General features: G+C 53.1%; 1 protein-coding gene across 4 annotated transcripts in view; it reads right to left on the minus strand.

The window, feature by feature from the left end:
* The window catches only part of LOC119968723 (lysozyme C-2-like), a 71198-nt gene that overhangs the window by 36897 nt on the left and 19745 nt on the right, over positions 1 to 14556 (minus strand). Inside the window, exon 1 of one of the 4 annotated variants that reach the window (XM_038801359.1) lies at positions 1422 to 1475. The exons of 1 other annotated variant lie outside the window; for it this stretch is intronic. The gene's annotated coding sequence lies outside the window, so the exon portion shown is untranslated. Of the gene's footprint in view, positions 1 to 40; positions 138 to 912; positions 1241 to 1421; positions 1476 to 14556 lie in introns of those variants that run through there. 2 more of the 4 variants (XM_038801356.1, XM_038801357.1) reach the window with 2 other exon arrangements.

Genomic DNA, 14556 nt, shown 5'->3' on the forward strand with positions numbered 1-14556 from the left:
TCCTTTGACAATCCTCACCACTATCTGAAACGCCACCAACCTTGAAATCCCATTGACCAGCTACCAGCGAAATGCGTGCCGCCGAGAATCACGCGGCTGGGGCTTGGAAAACACAGCCCATAGAAACAGAATGGAGCTTTTTGCCTCCTTTAAAAAAAGCAAGAAGTTGCACTGCCACAGATTCAACGTTACTCATTTTGTTGCCTGAAGGAGGCGATGTCGATGGAGGCAACAGGCACAGGAGGTTGGGGGGGGGAAGCAAAATCAAGCTCTTTCAAATTTCTCCTCGTCTCCATGAAAGTAACCTTAGTAACTGAGGAAGCTAGCGATAGTGGAAGAAGGATTTATTCTGAACCATGTACAATACTCTGCCCACAGCAGTAACTCTTTCCCAATGTAGGCCCCGTTGGGACAACCAATAACACCAGGCCCTGTATAGGTTGAACAAGCTCTAGCTGGGTGGCCTCCGCCCCCTACCCGGGGAGCTCGTACTCCCCAAGTCCCACAGGGAGAACGACAATGTTTACCCCGTGGTCCTGCTGGGGGCTAGGGCAGCAGCCAAGCAACAACTGCAGTAACGCAATATGACATTCTCGTTGACACTACTTTTCAACCCTAACTGATTACATTTCATAGTTAGCATTAACAGGACTTCCAGAATTAGAATTGGAACATCAGTTGATATATTTTGGAAGGTTTGGTGGATTAGCTTCACGAAGACAGAGAGATTCCAGCACATTTTACTGCACCTGGAAGTGGCGGATGAGGAGAAACATTCGATATAACATTTTGCTTCACCGAAGGTGACAGCACTTAATGCAACAGCATTGAAGCAAATTCCCTCCGAATCTAGTCTAACATTTATTGTTTGCGCAGTATTTGATGAGACAATGCAACACTATAATTACTTGCCTTTTGCCAGTCCAGTGTTCAGTGCCGGGAACCATTGAGAAGTCGTTGGGTCTGAAATAATGTCAACATCAGTGACACGTCAAACATTTCTCAACTCTCCCCATGTCCCATTAGTGCAAATGGCCAATTTTCTTTGGCCGCCCACAAGCTGAGGGTTAATGTTTGACTCTTTTAACTCAGTGTTTTGTTTTTGTTGCAATGACCAAATAGAGAAGAGTTGTCAATGATAAACCCCAGGAATGTTACGGTGAATCGGTTGATAGAAATCCTCCCAAAATTTAGGAAAGCTCTTGAAACTTCCCACTTATTTCTTGCAAGAGGAAAAAACGTTGTGGGTGGGATGTTTGAACTAAACCCCCCCTCCCCCTCAGTGTCTCTTCCGGCAGTCCAGCCAACCCATTATTGGTCGGTAGTTGGATCTGCCAGGCGCCCCGATGTCTACAGGGCTTTAAATGGCCTGCACGCTCTGCCGTTGTGGTCACCATCGGCGGGACCAGAAGACGCCCTACCTGGAAGGGTTGGAAAATTCGGCTCCATGTCCAGAGGTATACTTGATATCCATTCCATATGGTACATGTTCTGAGGGTCATGATGTGGTCATAGATGTGATGCATTTCTGAACCCAATTTTCAAACCGAAATAAAAGAAACAGTTTTTACTTGGTTATCTTTTTCACACAGGAATCGAAGTAGAAATAACAGCCCATTCAGCCCCACTACCCTGTGCTGGTGCGAATATGGCACTGAAAACAATTGCAGATGAGGGTTCAACTGATCGAAAACAGAAAGTGCTGGAAAAACTCAGCAGGCCTGTCAGCATCTGTGTGAGAGTTAAATGGGTGGAATTGTTTCGAAGTGTCCATTCATGAGCTTCACTCCGCGCCTGTGGCGGCCAACCTCTGATTGGCTCGCCCTGCGTCAACCTAATCACTTCAATCAGTGGGCTGCACCATTTAAACGACTATCCAGCACATGTTCCAATTCCGATTGCGGGGGGGAGATCTGGCTGCCAGAAACACTCGTTACAGGGCGATCCCTCGGCAAACGCCTCGAAAGGGTCGAGCACAGGTGATGAATCGTCTATCAACGGTTGGGCAGACGCCCACCCAGCCAAGTGACCAACCCCGTCTGGGAGGCTGTGGCCACGATTGTGAGCAGCAGCTCGCTCCATCAGAGGACTGGCTGGCTCCCTGCACCGGGGACATTGCCGTGACCGGAGGGTAGGTGAGTGGACCGGGGGAGGGGACCTGCACCGTGTCCAGTTAGCGTCACATGCGGGTGTCTGGGATGTGGGGTCCAGTGAGCACGGGCCCTCGCTGCGGCCAGGGATGCAAGGGCAGGGCTTCCTGGGAAGGGGGGGTGGGTGGGTGGCGGGAGGACTGGAGGGTCCCGGGGTGGAATTCATCACTGGTTGTCAATCTCGCACCCTCTCTGATGAACCATCAATCGAACGCGAGACGAGTTGCTGTACAAAAGTTAGGCTTTAATAAGCTAGAAGTTAGCCGTGCGGTCGACTGCAGTAAATGGCCGACCGCCGGGCGTTCTGGGTATTTATACCTCGCTCTGAGGCGGGGTTAACTCAGCCACTCGACCAATCGGGGAGCCGTCACATGACTGGTCTCAAACAATCGGTCGAGAGGCACATGACCAACCAGGGCCAATGGTAAGCCGGTGATCTGCACCGATGGCAGACAGCTATGCAAATCATACCATCACATTCACCCCTTGCGGAGAAAGAAGCCGGGGCGGGGAGGGGGGGGGGGGTATCAATGAGAGCCGGGGGGGGGGGGGGGAGAAATGATGATATGAGTAGCAGCCAGAGAAGGGAGAAAAAAAAATTTGGCTTCCCACTGGCCCAGACAATTAACAATAGTACATATTGTCCATACGAGGTCCATGGAGTTGTTGGAAATTAAATCGACTCGATCAGTCTTTTCGTTGCCCGTGACGTCCTGGCAGACCGCCGCAGTGGAGTTGGTAACGTTGGTTCAGCCAATGGTGGTGGTTCCGCTGATGTCCTGGAGTCCGGGAGCGATGGTCCTTGAACTGTCTCCGTCACCCAGGCTGGTGGTGGAGACGCTATGGATGGGGAAGGGGTGGTCAGGGTGGGGCGCTGGGGGGAAAAAACTGGGGGGGGGTCTGTGGTGGAGGGGGGGGAAGGCCGCATGCCGGCGGGTGCCAGGTCCCGGAGGGAGACCGTGTCCTGCCGACCGTCGGGGTACTCCACGTACACATACTGTGGGTTAGCGTGGAGTAACTGGACTTGTTCCACCAACGGGTCGGACTTGTGCACCCGCACATGCTTCCGGAGCAAGATGGGTCCGGGGCAGCCAGCCACGTCGGGATAGGGGATCCGGAGGACGACTTCCTGGGGAAAACAAGAAGACGTTCATGAGGTGTCTGATTTGTTGCGGTACAGAGGAGTGAGCGGATAGAATGTAGGGCATCGGGGATAACCTCTTGCCATCGGGAAATAGGGAGAGCTCTGGACCGGAGGGCCAGTAGTATGGTCTTCCAGATGGTACCATTCTCCCGCTCGGCCTGTCCGTTACCCCGAGGGTTATAGCTGGTTGTCCTGCTAGAGGCAATGCCCCTGTTGAGCAGGAATTGACGCAGCTCGTCGCTCATAAATGAGGACCCCCGATCGCTGTGTATGTACGCGGGGTAGCCGAACAGGGAGAAGATGGAGAGGAGGGCGTTAATGACGGTCGATGTGGTCATGTCGGGGCAGGGAATGACAAAGGGGAAGTGGGAGTATTCGTCGATTACCGCCAGGAAGTAAATGTTGCGGTTGTTAGAGTGAAGGGGCCCCTTGAAGTCAATGCTGAGACGTTCGAAGGGGCGGGATGCTTTGATCATTTGTGTGCGCTCAGGGCGGTAGAAGTGCGGCTTGCACTCTGTGCAGATGTGGCAGTCACGGGTTACTGTCCTGACTTCCTCGATGGAGAAAGGCAGGTTGCGGGCCTTAATGAAATGGTAGAAAGGGGTCACCCCTGGATGGCAGAGGTCCGCGTGGAGGGAGCGAAGGCGGTCTATCTGCGCGCTGGCGCAGGTACCACGGGACAGGGCATCAGGAGGCTCATTGAGCTTCCCAGGACGATACAAGATCTCATAGTTGTACGTAGACAACTCGATCCGCCACTAAGATCTTGTCATTCTTAATCTTGCCCCTTTGTGCATTATCAAACATGAAGGCCACTGACTGTTGGTCTGTGACCTCCTGCCGGCCAAATAGTGCCTCCAATGTCGCACAGCTTCGACTATGGCCTGGGCTTCCTTTTCCACAGCGGGGTGGCGGAGTTCGGAAGCCTGGAGGGTTCTGGAGAAGAAGGCCACGGGTCTGCCCGCTTGGTTCAGGGTGGTCGCCAGAGCTACTTCTGATGCGTCGCTCTCGACCTGGAAGGGGAGGGACTCGTCGATGGCGCGCATCGTGGCCTTTGCGATGTCTGCTTTGATGCAGCTAAAGGCCTGGCAGGCCTCTGTCGTTGGCGGGAAGGTCGTGGTTTGAATGAGGGGACGGGCCTTGTCGGCGTAATTGGGAACCCATTGGGCGTAGTAAGCGAAGAAACCCAGGCAGCGTTTGAGGGATTTGAGGGTGTTGGCGAGGGGGAGTTCCATCAGGGGGCGCATGCGTTCGGGGTCGGGGCCTATCACTCCGTTACGCACTACGTAGCCGAGGATGGCTAGACGGTCGGTGCTAAACACGCACTTATCCTTATTGTAAGTGAGGTTAAGGAGATTTGCGGTTTGGAGAAATTTCCGGAGGTTGGTGTCATGGTCCTGCTGGTCGTGGCCGCAGATGGTGACATTATCGAGATACGGGGAGGTAGCCCATAATCCGTACTTGTCAACCATTCAGTCCATCTCCCGTTGGAAGACCGAGACCCCATTTGTGACACCAAATGGAACCCTAAGGAAGTGGTAGAGGCGCCCATCAGCCTCAAACGCGGTGTACTTGCGGTCACTCGCGCGGATGGGGAGCTGGTGATAAGCGGACTTAAGGTCCACAGTGGAGACGACTTTGTATTTCGCGATATCGTTTACCATGGTGGAAATACGGGGGAGAGGATACGCGTCCAGCTGCGTAAACCGGTTGATGGTCTGGCTATAGTCGATGACCATCCGGTTTTTCTCCCCAGTCCGGACCACCAGCACTTGGGCTCGCCAGGGACTGTTGTTGGCCTCGATGACCCCTTCCTTCAGCAACCTCTGGACCTCGGACCCGATGAAGGTCCGGTCCTGGGCGCTGTACCATCTGCTCTGTGTCACGACGGGTTTGCAATCGGGGGTGAGATTAGCAAACAAGGAGGGGGGGTCCACTTTGAGGGACGCGAGGCTGCAGACAGTAAGGGGGGGTATAGGGCCGCCGAATTGGAAGGTCAAGCTCTGTAGGTTGCACTGGAAGTCCAGTCCCAGGTGTGCCTGTGCGCAAAGGTCAGGGAGGACAAGGAGTTTGTAATTTTTAAAAACCTTCCCTTGGACCGTGAGGTCCGCGATGCAGCAGCCGGTGATGCAGACGGAGTGCGAACCTGAGGCTAACCCGATTTTGTGTTTTACAGGGTGGACAGGGAGCGCGCAGCGTCTTACCGTGGCAGGGTGAACGATGCTCCCGGAGTCCAGCAGGCAGCCCGTCTCGTGGCCATTGAGGTGGATCAGCGTCGTTGTTTTGGCGAGCGTGCGTGGCCGTGACTGGTCGAGTTGAATGGCCGCGAGCCGTGGAGAAGAACCATCGTCGTAGTCGGCGTTGCCCGAGTAGTAGCTGGCAGAACCTTGCGTGCCAGTCCAGGATGGTGGTGCCCAGAATCCGCACGTGGAGTCGGGGCCCCAAGATGGCGGCGCCCAGGACCCGCACGTGGAGTCGGGGCCCCAAGATGGCGGCGCCCAGGACCCGCATGTGGAGTCGGTGCCCCAAGATGGCGGGGCCCTCGTGGTTGCTGGGGTCAGGGTTAACGGTGCCAGCGGGCCGACCGGAGCGGCTGAGAGCGGGGGCCGAGAGGCGCGCAGGCCAGGCGCAGGGGCCCGGGGGCGGGGAGGAGAGAGTTGCGCGGTGCGCTGGAAGGGCCCGGAAGGCCCCGGAGGAGAGGGGGAGGCGCGCAGGCCGGGCGCAGGGGTCCGGCGGCGGGGTGGGGGGGGGGGGAGATTAGCGCGGTGCGCTGGAGGAGCCCGGAAAGGCCCGGCGGAGGAGATCCCCAGTCGCTGCGCGGCACAGCAGCGACCGATTTGGCGGCTGAGAGTGGGAGCCGAGAGGCGCGCAGGCCGGGCGCAGGGGCCCGGCGGCGGGGGGGAGATTAGCATGGCGGATGGCGGTGGGGATGCGTGCCAGGAGGCCCAGGGCGCTGCAGTGCGGCTGGGGACACAGGCGCGGGCGTGTAAAGCGGCGACCTCCAGGGAGGTGGAGAGAGTCCGTGCCTCAGTTAGGCTGAGGTCGTCTTTCTCCAGCATCCCCTGGCGGATAGCGGCAGACTGCATCCCAGCCACGTAAGCATCTCTGATCAGAAGTTCCATGTGCTCCGTGGCTGAAACTTAGAGGCAGGAGCAATTCCTCCCCAGGACAGCGTGGGCCTGGTAAAATTGGTCTAATGACTCACTGGGGAGCTGCTGTCTGGAAGCCAGCAGATGTCGGGCGAATACTCTTTTTACCGGTTTAAGAAACTGTCCTTTCAGCTTATCCATGGCTGCATTGCAATCTTTTTCCCCTTTTATCGTCGCGTAGGCCGCCGTGCCCACGCTGGAGTGGAGGAGATGAAGCTTCTGTGCCATGGTGGGGGGGGCTGTTTGCGGACGCCAGGTAACCATCGAAACGTGCCAGCCAATGTTTAAAGATTTCTGAAGCGTTCTGAGTTTGCGGGCTGATGTGGAGGCATTGGGGCTTCAAAATTCAAAATTCTAGCTTATTAAATTGATGAACCATCAATCGAACGCGAGACGAGTTGCTGTACAAAAGTTAGGCTTTAATAAGCTAGAAGTTAGCCCTGCGGTCGACTACAGTAAATGGCTGACCGCCGGGCGTTCTGGGTATTTACACCTCGCTCTGAGGCGGAGTTAACTCAGCCTCTCGACCAATCGGAGAGCCGTCACATGACTGGTCTCAACCAATCGGTCAAGAGGCTCATGACCGACCAGGGCCAATGGTAAGCCAGTGTTCTGCACCAATGGCAGGCAGCTATGCAAATCATACCATCACACTCTCCAATTCCTTACAGATATTTAACGGTATGGATGATGAAATGAAATGAAATGAAAATGGCTTATTGTCACAAGTAGAATGTATTGTGGACCCAGCAATCCCTGCCCTAGAGGTGCTGTTGGCAGGCCAGGCGGCCAGACGCCAGAGAAGGCACTGGCAGATGCAGCATCAACAGAGGCTTGAGACGGTGGCCCACGTGCTGGGCCCGCCCCACACCCTGTAGACCCGGCCACCTAACAGGCCATGGCAGGACCCAAAGCGGGAGGCCTGTGATGGGCCAAGGTGTACAAGCATTGCTATTCCTTCGAGCAGATAACTGACAGCGCGTACCGCAGGAGGCTCCGCCTCAACAAGGGGACAGTGCTGCATCTGTGCCATGTGGAGAAGGAGGATACCCGCTCCCATTGGAAGTCAAGGTCACCGCAGTTCTGAACCTCTACGCCTCAGGATCATTCCAGGGCTCGAGCAGGTACTTGTGCGGCACCTCGCAGCCATCAGCCCACCAGTGAGTGGCCAAGTGAATGTGAGGGGGTGACTGACTGCATTTGGACATGGACTGCTTCATTATCTGAGGAGCCACGACTGGTGCTGAACATTGTGCTGTCATCAGCAAACATCCCCACTTCTGACTTTGTGACAGAGAAAGGTCATTGATGAAAGATTTGAAGGTGGCTGGTAAACAGCCAATAATTAGGAAAATCAATAAAATGTCGCCCTTTATTGTGAGAGGAATTGATTACAAAAGGAGGGAGGGTATGCTTCAGTTGTACAGGATATTGGTGAGACCACATCTGGAATATTGTGTACAGTATTGGTCTCTTAATTGAGGAGAGTTGTAAATATGTTAGAAGCTGCTCAGAGCAAGTCTACTCGACTAAACCAGGAATTTTCAGGTTGTCCAATGAGGAAAGGTTGGCGTGATTAGATTCCTTTACAAAACTGAAAGAGTTTAGAAGAGTAAGAGGCAACTTGATCGAAACATTTAAGATCCTGAGGGATGTTGAAAGGGTGGATCTGGAGAGGATGTTTCCTCTTTTCGGCGAATCTAGAGCGGGATTCTGCCATAATCGGCGGGGCGGGCAACTCCGGCGGGATGGAGTGGCGTGAACCATTCCGGCGTCAGGCCACCACAAAGGTGCGGGATCGTCCGCACCTTCAGGGGCTAGGCCCGCCCCGGAGTGGTTTGCGTCCCACCGGCCGGTGGGGAAGGGGCTTGGCATCACGCCAACCGGCGCTGAAGAGCCTCTGCCGGCCAGCGTGAGTTGGCGCATGTGCGGGAGCGCCAGCATGTGCTGCTGTCATCCCAGCGCAAGCGCGGGAGAGTTCGTCTCCGCATCGGCCGTGGCGGATGACCACAGCGGCACAGATGCGGAGGAATAGAATGCCCCCACGGCACAGGCCCACGCGTGGGGGCAACGCCACCGTGGGGGAACTTCCTGGGGCCAGATCCCCTGCGCCCCCCGAGAACCCCGGAACTGCCCGCGGCGCCAGGTTCAACCGGTAAGGACCGACTCCAATTTACGCCGGCTGGACTAGCAAAAAAAAAAACGAGCGGCCGCTCAGCCCATCGCGGGCCGGAGAATCGCCGGGGGGGGGGGGGGGGGCGCTGCCAGCAGCCGCCGACCGGCGTGGCACGATTCCCGCACCCGCCAAATTTCCGGCGCCAGAGAATTTGGCAGAATTCACCCAACAAAGTCTTTTGGGACTTGTGGGAGGAAATCGGAGCACCTGGTGGAAACCCACACAGACACGGGGAGAACGCGCAGACTCCCCACAAACAGTGACCCAAGCCGGGAATCGAACCAGCGACCCTGGCGCTGTGAAGCAACAGTGCTACCACTGTGCTACCGTGCCGCCCTGCTACTGTGCCACCCATGCTGGATACCAGTGAGGAGAGGAGGGCACACTCTTCCCCAGATTAACCAGGAGACTAAAACCTGCCATCGTCAACAGGGCCTGGGAGGAGGGGGCAGAGGCGGTCATTGCTCCGAGCCTCACCAGGTGGTCTGGGACCAGTGCCGAAAAAAGATGAACAACCTCCTTAGGGGAGCTCAGATGAGCCACCTCTGAGACCCTGGTATCACTCCTGTCCCTCAATTGTCATGACACCCTGGGATAGTGGTAGCCATGATGTGGAGATGCCGCTGTTGGACTGGGCTGGGCACAGTAAGAAGTCTTACAACACCAGGTTAAAGCCCAACAGGTTTGTTTCAAACACTAGCTTTCGGAGCACTGCTCCTTCCTCAGGTGAATGCCCATAGGCCCCAGAGTCCTAACACAAGTGAATTCACCAATACTTTGCATAAAGTTTCTGAAATCTTTGGGACTTGACTGCTCCATTGACTTATAGACATCAGGGGCTGGATTCTCTGCTCGCCGATGCCGAGTACACTACGCCACGTATGAACGGCCTCAGCACATCGTCTGAGGCCCGCCCCCGATGCTTGGCACCCCCCCCCCGCCATTGGCCAAACTCCCAAAGGCGCGGGACACGTGCGGTCTCATCCATCGGGAACTCAGCATGGCGGCTGCGGACTCCGTCCAACGCCGCCACAGGCGGGGAAGGGCCGGACCGGGTGGGGGGGCTTCATCAGGGGCTGGGGGCACTGTGGGGAGGGGTGGCCTGGGGCTGGCGAGCCGGCCAAAAGGGGGGGCACTATTTCGCGGGCCGGGTGTTGCGAGCGGCCGGCGCCATGTAGCCCGGTGCGGCCGCTACAGACCACTGCAGACCGCTGCATTGTGCATGCGCGGCTATTGACCCAGCAATTCTCTGGGCCATATCGGCAGCTGGAGCCGGGTGCTCTACACCACCTTCCTGCGAGCCCCCAGCAAAATGGGGAATCGGAGCTCGCTGTACGCCATTACTTCTGGTGTCAAATCCCACCGTTCCCACGCTGCCGTGGGGTCATAGCCCCAGAATCGGAGAATCCAGCCCCCGATATGTACGTGAAATATAAAAAGTTTATTTGTAACAAACAGTAGAGATAAGATATGCAATAATTATGATAGAAGAATGGCCAGCTAAATTACTACACCCCCTTGTTACCGTCACCCCCTCTACCCAAACACACACAAAATAGATATACACACAGAGGGAGGGGAAGGGTTAAAAAATAATAAGAGGATTAATATGAAATGTCGTTGCTTCGGATGTTGAAGTCGTTGCAGCCACAGATTGTCCTCCCAGGATGCAGAGTGATTGTAACCACTGATTGGATCGCTAACGAGGATCTTCTGGCAGTTGCAGCCAGTCAGAACTCCCAGGCAGTTTCCTCTGGGGGAGTCACTTTAACTTTTATTACCCTGGGCTTCACTTAAAAGAACAGCCTATGGCCTGTGTAATTCTTATTTTTTTCCAAATCCACCGGAATGACCAGCAGCCATTCTGAAATAAGTTCCCCACACAAGGGTTTAGAAACACAAAAATAATTCAAAGAGCCTCCTCCAGTTCTGAGTTTAAAACTAAACTGAAAACTGGAAAGGCAGTCTCACAGAGGAAGGAGCATTCCAGGTTGTTCAGCACCAGTCAGCATAGATTATTAGCTGAGGCCCGGCAATCTGAAACAGCTCATTGGCCACCAGCCAAGAGCATCAAGATGTTTCATCATTGATGTCAGACCAAAGAGTACATCGTGCTGGAGGTTATTTTTTTTATCCTAAAGGCGAAGTCCATCTTAAAGGCGTAGGTCCCATGAACTGTCTAGGTACAATGATTGAAATCGCTGAATAACAGAAGTTAAAAGGAAAAAAAAACAATGGACGGACAGGGATTAATAGGAGGATCCTTACACAATCATCACATCAACACTCACTCCCAACACTCACTCCCCTTTAAGACAACCAAACAAACTGGCAGCATCTCCCTTACATCCCAGCTGATCCCCTTATTAATCAAGAACCTATCTATAGGTTCCGCACCCCCCCCCCCCCCCCACAGAACTCGCCTCCATGCGTCTCACCATGTCCATTATGTGTCCCCTCGGACAAGATGGCCTGTAATCACCGGGAGCAGCAGAAAACCGGTGAAGGCATCCGAAACCTGCGAGTGCAGCCCCCCCCCCCCCCCCCCCCCCGCGGAGCAGAGAGCGATGGAGCTAGCCCGTGAAGCTGGAGAAAGGGCAGTCTCAGAAGGGGAGGTCAGCACGCGACAACCATCTGAGCTTCCAATGCAAAGCTGATGTCCCTAAAGCAAGTGAGTCTTCCCTTTCCCACAGCCCACCCCTTCCCAAAATCTCACTGTGTCTCTTGTCTTTTGTCTTGCAGGATCACCATCAACAATCTATCCCTCACTGCCAGCAAAACTAAAGAGCTGGTCATTGACTTCAGGATGTAAAGTACTGTACACATCCCTGTCAACATCAATGGGGCCAAGGTGGAGATGGTTGACAGCTTCAAATTCCAAGGTGTGCATATCACCAAACATCTGTGCTGGTCCTGCCGCTACCACCAAGAAACCATAACAGCGCCTATACTTCCTCAGGAAACTAAGGAAATTCGGCATGCCCGCATTGACTCTTACCAATTTTTATAGACGCAGCATAGAAAGCATCCTATCGGGCTGCATCACAGCCTGGTATGGCAACTGCTCGGCCCAGAAGCGCAAGAAATTTCAGAGAGTTGTGAACACAGCCCAGTCCATCACACAAACCTGCCTCCCATCCATTGATTCCATCTACACCTCCCGCTGCCTGGAGAAAGTGGGCAGCATAATCAAAGACCCCTCCCACCCGGCTTACACTCTCTTCCAACTTCTTCCATCGGGCAGGAGATACAAAAGTCTGAGGACACGTGTGAACAGATTCAAAAACAGCTTCTTCACCCGCTGTTACCAGACTGTAACTCGGCACACGTGACAACAAACAAATCCAAATCCACTTGTCAGCTAAACGTTTGAGGTTTGTTGGACACAAAGACCTTTGTTTACCTGCTGATCAATAACCAGTTGGAGCTCGTGGTGCTTTTTTCAAAATCGGGGTGATGTAACAGAGGTCACAGGGAAGTTTTGGAGAACATCAAATGTTCCCGTAATCCATTCCGAACTTAAACCATTAAGTTCTCAGAAGTCGCACCCAATTCAAAGCCAAATTTCTTTGGTTCACGGTACAAACAAAACGGGCAGCATGGTAGCATAGTGGTTAGCACAATTGCTTCACAGCTCCAGGGTCCCAGGTTCGATTCCGGCTTGGGTCACTGTCTGTGCGGAGTCTGCACATCCTCCCCGTGTGTGCGTGGGTTTCCTCCGGGTGCTCCAGTTTCCTCCCACAGTCCAAAGATGTGCGGGTTATGTGGATTGGCCATGCTAAATTGCCCTTAGTGTCCAAAATTGCCCTTAGTGTTGGGAGGGGTTACTGGGTTATGGGGATAGGGTGGAGGTGTTGACCTTGGGTAGGGTGCTCTTTCCAGGAGCCGGTGCAGACTCAATGGGCCGAATGGCCTCCTTCTGCACTGTAAATTCTATAATTCGCAAGGCGCTCACAGGAATATTATAACACAACTCAATATAACAATGACACGCATGAGGAGAAGTGAGGTGAGATGCAGGCATGAAGGAGCATCTTGGACAAGGAAAGTGAGGTCGAGTGAAGTGATCAGAATTAGAGGAAGGCAGATATTTTGGAGGGTTGTGGGACTGGAGGAGGGCGCAGAGAGAGAGAGGGGGAAATCCATGGAATAACTTGAATACAAGGGTGAAAATGTTAAAATCAATTTAATTTGATGGGAACAGGGGTTATAGGAGGACGGTGCTTGGTGTGCGTTAAGATGGGGGAGTGGGGTTCGAGATAACCACAAAACTTAGGAGAGTAGAATTTGGGAGACCAGGCAGGAATGTATTGAAACAAGCATGTCAATATGTGTGAATAAAGGGACCAGTAGACCTCCTTTTTCCATTGCCCGTCAGAAAAATGTTTATATAATAATCTTTATTAGTGTCACAAGTAGACTTATATTAATACTGCAATGAAGTTACTGTGAAAATCCCCTAGTCACCACACTGGCGCCTGATCGGGTACACTGAGGGAGAATTCAAGACCAAAGAACAAAGAACAATACAGCACAGGAACAGACCCTTCGGCCCTCCAAACCTGTACCAGTCATGATAACAATAATAATCACTATTGTCACAAGTAGGCTTACATTAACACTGCAATGAAGTTACTGTGAAAAGCCCCTAGTCGCCACAGAGGGAGAATTCAGAATGTCCAATTCACCTAACCTGCACGTCTTTGGGCTGTGGGAGGAAACCGGAGCCCCCCGGAGGAAACCCCACGCAGACATTGTTGTTCTGGAAAATACAGAATGTGTCATTTGAAACATAGAGGTCTGCCAATATCTGGTCTGGGAGAGTGCAGGGAAAGATCCCACAAGAGGTTGGTGGCAGCTGAAAAGAGCAGAAACTGTGGCCAGCTCTTCTGTCAAAAATGCAGTCAATTTCAGTCTGTCAGAATTGTTATTACAACCTGCAGCAGGAGAAAGGGAAAAAGAAAAAAAACAGAGTTTGCACACATTTCTTTGTGTTGTTGAAATATTGTAATGGACTGCCCCTTTAAGCCCCGTAGTCCTTTCCCTATCGGAGGTCCTGATCTCCCGCCAAAAATCACTAAGCGCGGGCTTCCCTCGCTCCTCCCCCCACTTGCGAGGCAGCAGCCATCGGGACAAAAGCAGAACGCGAGGGAGCAGCAGCTGGAGATGTCAGAACGGAGCTCAGAGGAAGGAGGACAGAAAACAGAGAACCAGCATCAGGAGAGAAGAGGAGGAGAGAGAGAGAGAGAGAGAGAACTCGGTTATGGGAAAGGCAAAGCAAACAGCTGAGTGTAAACGGTAATAGATTTAAAGAAGGCTAGGATTTAAAGGTAAAATGTTAAGTTTGGGTCTGAAGGTCCCCAACCAACCAGACAACATCCAAAATCACTAATCTGTTTACCTTTCTGTAGAGAAAGTGTTTACAACGTAAAAAAAAAAAGTATGATAATAATAAAATAATTTAACCTGAAAAAGTGGTTATTAGCTTACTTCACTTCCTTAATAACGCAGGACCCAGGACATCAATGCTATTAAGGGGTAAGTAGGTAAAATTCTTCGGTGAAGGTATGGGTTATACCGGGGGATAACTTGAAAGGAGAGTTTGACCTGAATAGCACCCACAGAAGCCTGTATCGGAGTCAGGGAGTGAGAATCCCTGTTCACCATTTAGAATATTGGCCCCTTTTTTTGGTATAGGGGGAATTCTAAGACAGAGTGGTGAATTTACAAAAACATTCTGACAATGTGCACAGACAGTGACCCAAGCTAGGAATCGAACCTGGGTCCATGGCGCTGTGAAGCAACAGTGCTAACCAAAACTCAAAATCAGCAGCACATTATCGGACAACGGCAGCATCCTCAGTATGAATTTATTTTGATTTTTAATAATCAGTCATGCTTAAAGCTGCCCAAGTTATCTCTTTACAAGTGTATCTG

Source organism: Scyliorhinus canicula, chromosome 7, assembly GCF_902713615.1.
Source record: "Scyliorhinus canicula chromosome 7, sScyCan1.1, whole genome shotgun sequence".
Classification (NCBI taxonomy): domain Eukaryota; kingdom Metazoa; phylum Chordata; class Chondrichthyes; order Carcharhiniformes; family Scyliorhinidae; genus Scyliorhinus; species Scyliorhinus canicula.